The following is a 7,534-nucleotide window of genomic DNA, read 5'->3' as shown; positions in this document are numbered from 1 at the left end:
GACATGGATACTCTGGTAGAATGTTGCAACTATACCTCTGGTATTTAAACCCTGGAGAGCATTTTGACAAGAGGGAACGTTCATGAGTGAAGAGGCACCAAAGTTGTTGGCCTTGCAGACGGCAAGTAAAAATTTGGACAGTGGCCCCAGCACAGGTAACCGACAGTTTTTTGCCTAGACACGGATACTCTGGTAGAATGTTGCAACTATACCTCTGGTATTTAAACCCTGGAGAGCATTTTGATAAGAGGAAACGTTCATGAGTCAAGAGGCACCAAAATTGGTGGGCTTGAACACGGCAAGTAAAAATTTGGGCAATCGCCCCAGCACAGGGAACCGACAGTTTTTTTGTCTAGACACGGGTACTCTGGTAGAATGTTGCAACTATACCTCTAGTATTTAAACCCTGGAGAGCATTCTGATAAGAGGGAACGTTCATGAGTGAAGAGGCACCAAAGTTGGTGGGCTTGAACACGGCAAGTAAAAATTTGGGCAATCGCCCCAGCACAGGGAACCGACAGTTTTTTGCCTAGACACGGATACTCTGGTAGAATGTTGCAACTATACCTCTGGTATTTAAACCCTGGAGAGCATTTTGACAAGAGGGAACGTTCATGAGTGAAGAGGCACCAAAGTTGGTGGGCTTGAACACGGCAAGTAAAAATTTGGGCAATCTCCCCAGCACAGGGAACCGACAGTTTTTTGCCTGGACACGGATACTCTGGTAGAACGTTGCAACTATACCTCTGGTATTTAAACCCTGGAGGGCATTTGGATAAGAGGGAACGTTCATGAGTGAAGAGGCACCAAAGTTGGTGGGCTGGAACACGGCAAGTAAAAATTTGGGCAATCTCCCCAGCACAGGGGACCGACAGTTTTTTGCCTGGACACGGATACTCTGGTAGAATGTTGCAACTATACCTCTGGTCTTTAAACCCTGGAGAGCATTTTGATAAGAGGAAACGTTCATGAGTTAAGACGCACCAAAGTTGGTGGGCTTGAACACGGCAAGTAAAAATTTGGGCAATCGCCCCAGCACAGGGAACCGACAGTTTTTTGCCTAGACACGGATACTCTGGTAGAATGTTGCAACTATACCTCTGGTATTTAAACCCTGGAGAGCATTTTGATAAGAGGAAACTTTCATGAGTTAAGAGGCACCAAAGTTGGTGGGCTTGAACACGGCAAGTAAAAATTTGGGCAGTCGCCCCAGCACAGGGAACCGACAGTTTTTTGCCCAGACACAGATACTCTGGTAGAATGTTGCAACTATACCTCTGGTTTTTAAACCCTGGAGAGCATTTTGATAAGAGGAAACGTTCATGAGTTAAGAGGCACCAAAGTTGGTGGCCTTGAACACGGCAAGTAAAAATTTGGGCAATCGCCCCAGCACAGGGAACCGACAGTTTTTTGCCTAGACAAGGATACTCTGGTAGAATGTTGCAACTATACCTCTGGGATTTAAACCCTGGAGAGCATTTTGACAAGAGGGAACGTTCATGAGTGAAGAGGCACCAAAGTTGGTGGGCTTGAACACGGCAAGTAAAAATTTGGGCAATCTCCCCAGCACAGGGAACCGACAGTTCTTTGCCTGGACACGGATACTCTGGTAGAATGTTGCAACTATACCTCTGGTATTTAAACCCTGGAGAGCATTTTGATAAGAGGAAACGTTCATGAGTGAAGAGGCACCAAATTTGGTGGGCTTGAACACGGCAAGTAAAAATTTGAGCAATCTCCCCAGCACAGGGAACCGACAGTTTTTTGCCTGGACACGGATACTCTGGTAGAATGTTGCAACTATACCTCTGGTATTTAAACCCTGGAGAGCATTTTGACAAGAGGGAACGTTCATGAGTGAAGAGGCACCAAAGTTGTTGGCCTTGAAGAGGGCAAGTAAAAATTTGGGCAGTGGCCCCAGCACAGGGAACCGACAGTTTTTTGTCTAGACACGGATACTCTTGTAGAATGTTGCAACTATACCTCTGGTATTTAAACCCTGGAGAGCATTCTGATAAGAGGGAAAGTTCATGAGTGAAGAGGCACCAAAGTTGTTGGCCTTGAAGAGGGCAAGTAAAAATTTGGGCAGTGGCCCCAGCACAGGGAACCGACAGTTTTTTGCATAGACACGGATACTCTCGTAGAATGTTGCAACTATACCTCTGGTATTTAAACCCTGGAGAGCATTTTGATAAGAGGAAACGTTCATGAGTGAAGAGGCACCAAATTGGTGGGCTTGAACACGGCAAGTAAAAATTTGGGCAATCGCCCCAGCACAGGGAACCGACAGTTTTTTGCCTGGACACGGATACTCTGGTAGAATGTTGCAACATACCTCTGGTATTTAAACCCTGGAGAGCATTTTGATAAGAGGAAACGTTCATGAGTGAAGAGGCACCAAAGTTGGTGGACTTGAACACGGCAAGTAAAAATTTGGGCAATCTCCCCAGCACAGGGAACCGACAGTTTTTTGCCTGACACGGATACTCTGGTAGAATGTTGCAACTATACCTCTGGTATTTAAACCCTGGAGAGCATTTGCTAAGAGGGAACGTTCATGAGTGAAGAGGCACCAAAGTTGTTGGCCTTGAAGAGGGCAAGTAAAAATTTGGGCAGTGGCCCCAGCACAGGTAACCGACAGTTTTTTGCCTAGACACGGATACTCTGGTAGAATGTTGCAACTATACCTCTGGTATTTAAACCCTGGAGAGCATTTTGATAAGAGGAAACGTTCATGAGTGAAGAGGCACCAAAATTGGTGGGCTTGAACACGGCAAGTAAAAATTTGGGCAATCGCCCCAGCACAGGGAACCGACAGTTTTTTGTCTAGACACGGGTACTCTGGTAGAATGTTGCAACTAAACCTCTAGTATTTAAACCCTGGAGAGCATTCTGATAAGAGGGAACGTTCATGAGTGAAGAGGCACCAAAGTTGGTGGGCTTGAACATGGCAAGTTAAAATTTGGGCAATCGCCTCAGCACAGGGAACCAACAGTCTTTTGCCTAGACATGGATACTCTGGTAGGATGTTGCAACTATACCTCTGGTATTTAAACCCTGGAGAGCATTTTGATAAGAGGAAACGTTCATGAGTTAAGAGGCACCAAAGTTGTTGGCCTTGAAGAGGGCAAGTAAAAATTTGGGCAGTGGCCCCAGCACAGGGAACCGACAGTTTTTTGCCTAGACACGGATACTCTGGTAGAATGTTGCAACTATACCTCTGGTATTTAAACCCTGGAGAGCATTTTGATAAGAGGGAACGTTCATGAGCGAAGAGGCACCAAAGTTGGTGGGCTTGAACACGGCAAGTAAAAATTTGGGCAATCTCCCCAGCACAGGGAACCGACAGTTTTTTGCCTGGACACGGATACTCTGGTAGAATGTTGCAACTATACCTCTGGTATTTAAACCCTGGAGAGCATTTTGATAAGAGGGAACGTTCATGAGTGAAGAGGCACCAAAGTTGGTGGGCTGGAACACGGCAAGTAAAAATTTGGGCAATCTCCCCAGCACAGGGAACCGACAGTTTTTTGCCTGGACACGGATACTCTGGTAGAATGTTGCAACTATACCTCTGGTATTTAAACCCTGGAGAGCATTTTGATAAGAGGAAACGTTCATGAGTTAAGACGCACCAAAGTTGGTGGGCTTGAACACGGCAAGTAAAAATTTGGGCAATCGCCCCAGCACAGGGAACCGACAGTTTTTTGCCTAGACACGGATACTCTGGTAGAATGTTGCAACTATACCTCTGGTATTTAAACCCTGGAGAGCATTTTGCTAAGAGGGAACGTTCATGAGTGAAGAGGCACCAAAGTTGTTGGCCTTGAAGAGGGCAAGTAAAAATTTGGGCAGTGGCCCCAGCACAGGGAACCGACAGTTTTTTGCCTAGACACGGATACTCTGGTAGAATGTTGCAACTATACCTCTGGTATTTAAACCCTGGAGAGCATTTTGATAAGAGGAAACGTTCATGAGTTAAGACGGCACCAAAGTTGGTGGGCTTGAACACGGCAAGTAAAAATTTGGGCAATCGTCCCCAGCACAGGGAACCGACAGTTTTTTGCCAGACACGGATACTCTGGTAGAATGTTGCAACTATACCTCTGGTATTTAAACCCTGGAGAGCATTTTGATAAGAGGAAACTTTCATGAGTTAAGAGGCACCAAAGTTGGTGGGCTTGAACATGGCAAGTAAAAATTTGGGCAGTCGCCCCAGCACAGGGAACCGACAGTTTTTTGCCAGACACAGATACTCTGGTAGAATGTTGCAACTATACCTCTGGTTTTAAACCCTGGAGAGCATTTTGATAAGAGGAAACGTTCATGAGTTAAGAGGCACCAAAGTTGGTGGCCTTGAACACGGCAAGTAAAAATTTGGGCACTCGCCCCAGCACAGGGAACCGACAGTTTTTTGCCCAGACACAGATACTCTGGTAGAATGTTGCAACTATACCTCTGGTATTTAAACCCTGGAGAGCATTTTGCTAAGAGGGAACGTTCATGAGTGAAGAGGCACCAAAGTTGTTGGCCTTGAAGAGGGCAAGTAAAAATTTGGGCAGTGGCCCCAGCACAGGGAACCGACAGTTTTTTGCCTAGACACGGATACTCTGGTAGAATGTTGCAACTATACCTCTGGTATTTAAACCCTGGAGAGCATTTTGATAAGAGGGAACGTTCATGAGTGAAGAGGCACCAAAGTTGGTGGGCTTGAACACGGCAAGTAAAAATTTGGGCAATCTCCCCAGCACAGGGAACCGACAGTTTTTTGCCTGGACACGGATACTCTGGTAGAATGTTGCAACTATACCTCTGGTATTTAAACCCTGGAGAGCATTTTGATAAGAGGGAACGTTCATGAGTGAAGAGGCACCAAAGTTGGTGGGCTGGAACACGGCAAGTAAAAATTTGGGCAATCTCCCCAGCACAGGGAACCGACAGTTTTTTGCCTGGACACGGATACTCTGGTAGAATGTTGCAACTATACCTCTGGTATTTAAACCCTGGAGAGCATTTTGATAAGAGGAAACGTTCATGAGTTAAGACGCACCAAAGTTGGTGGGCTTGAACACGGCAAGTAAAAATTTGGGCAATCGCCCCAGCACAGGGAACCGACAGTTTTTTGCCTAGACACGGATACTCTGGTAGAATGTTGCAACTATACCTCTGGTTTTTAAACCCTGGAGAGCATTTTGATAAGAGGAAACGTTCATGAGTTAAGAGGCACCAAAGTTGGTGGCCTTGAACACGGCAAGTAAAAATTTGGGCACTCGCCCCAGCACAGGGAACCGACAGTTTTTTGCCCAGACACAGATACTCTGGTAGAATGTTGCAACTATACCTCTGGTATTTAAACCCTGGAGAGCATTTTGCTAAGAGGGAACGTTCATGAGTGAAGAGGCACCAAAGTTGTTGGCCTTGAAGAGGGCAAGTAAAAATTTGGGCAGTGGCCCCAGCACAGGGAACCGACAGTTTTTTGCCTAGACACGGATACTCTGGTAGAATGTTGCAACTATACCTCTGGTATTTAAACCCTGGAGAGCATTTTGATAAGAGGAAACGTTCATGAGTGAAGAGGCACCAAAATTGGTGGGCTTGAACACGGCAAGTAAAAATTTGGGCAATCGCCCCAGCACAGGGAACCGACAGTTTTTTGTCTAGACACGGATACTCTGGTAGAATGTTGCAACTATACCTCTGGTATTTAAACCCTGGAGAGCATTTTGCTAAGAGGGAACGTTCATGAGTGAAGAGGCACCAAAGTTGTTGGCCTTGAAGAGGGCAAGTAAAAATTTGGGCAGTGGCCCCAGCACAGGGAACCGACAGTTTTTTGCCTAGACACGGATACTCTGGTAGAATGTTGCAACTATACCTCTGGTATTTAAACCCTGGAGAGCATTTTGATAAGAGGGAACGTTCATGAGTGAAGAGGCACCAAAGTTGGTGGGCTTGAACACGGCAAGTAAAAATTTGGGCAATCTCCCCAGCACAGGGAACCGACAGTTTTTTGCCTGGACACGGATACTCTGGTAGAATGTTGCAACTATACCTCTGGTATTTAAACCCTGGAGAGCATTTTGATAAGAGGGAACGTTCATGAGTGAAGAGGCACCAAAGTTGGTGAGCTGGAACATGGCAAGTAAAAATTTGGGCAATCTCCCCAGCACAGGGAACCGACAGTTTTTTGCCTGGACACGGATACTCTGGTAGAATGTTGCAACTATACCTCTGGTATTTAAACCCTGGAGAGCATTTTGATAAGAGGAAACGTTCATGAGTTAAGACGCACCAAAGTTGGTGGGCTTGAACACGGCAAGTAAAAATTTGGGCAATCTCCCCAGCACAGGGAACCGACAGTTTTTTGCCTGGACACGGATACTCTGGTAGAATGTTGCAACTATACCTCTGGCATTTAAACCCTGGAGAGCATTTTGATAAGAGGGAACGTTCATGAGTGAAGAGGCACCAAAGTTGGTGGGCTGGAACACGGCAAGTAAAAATTTGGGCAATCTCCCCAGCACAGGGAACCGACAGTTTTTTGCCTGGACACGGATACTCTGGTAGAATGTTGCAACTATACCTCTGGTATTTAAACCCTGGAGAGCATTTTGATAAGAGGAAACATTCATGAGTTAAGACGCACCAAAGTTGGTGGGCTTGAACACGGCAAGTAAAAATTTGGGCAATCGTCCCTGCACAGGGAACCGACAGTTTTTTGCCTAGACACGGATACTCTGGTAGAATGTTGCAACTATACCTCTGGTATTTAAACCCTGGAGAGCATTTTGATAAGAGGAAACGTTCATGAGTTAAGAGGCACCAAAGTTGGTGGCCTTGAACACGGCAAGTAAAAATTTGGGCACTCGCCCCAGCACAGGGAACCGACAGTTTTTTGCCCAGACACAGATACTCTGGTAGAATGTTGCAACTATACCTCTGGTATTTAAACCCTGGAGAGCATTTTGCTAAGAGGGAACGTTCATGAGTGAAGAGGCACCAAAGTTGTTGGCCTTGAAGAGGGCAAGTAAAAATTTGGGCAGTGGCCCCAGCACAGGGAACCGACAGTTTTTTGCCTAGACACGGATACTCTGGTAGAATGTTGCAACTATACCTCTGGTATTTAAACCCTGGAGAGCATTTTGATAAGAGGGAACGTTCATGAGTGAAGAGGCACCAAAGTTGGTGGGCTTGAACACGGCAAGTAAAAATTTGGGCAATCTCCCCAGCACAGGGAACCGACAGTTTTTTGCCTGACACGGATACTCTGGTAGAATGTTGCAACTATACCTCTGGTATTTAAACCCTGGAGAGCATTTTGACAAGAGGGAACGTTCATGAGTGAAGAGGCACCAAAGTTGGTGGGCTTGAACACGGCAAGTAAAAATTTGGGCAATCTCCCCAGCACAGGGAACCGACAGTTTTTTGCCTGGACACGGATACTCTGGTAGAATGTTGCAACTATACCTCTGGTATTTAAACCCTGGCGAGCATTTTGATAAGAGGAAACGTTCATGAGTGAAGAGGCACCAAAGTT

This window comes from Ornithodoros turicata, chromosome 4 (genome assembly GCF_037126465.1).
Source record: "Ornithodoros turicata isolate Travis chromosome 4, ASM3712646v1, whole genome shotgun sequence".
Lineage (NCBI taxonomy): Eukaryota > Metazoa > Arthropoda > Arachnida > Ixodida > Argasidae > Ornithodoros > Ornithodoros turicata.
The sequence above is the reverse complement of the archived record's forward strand: the minus strand, read 5'-3'. Positions refer to the sequence as shown.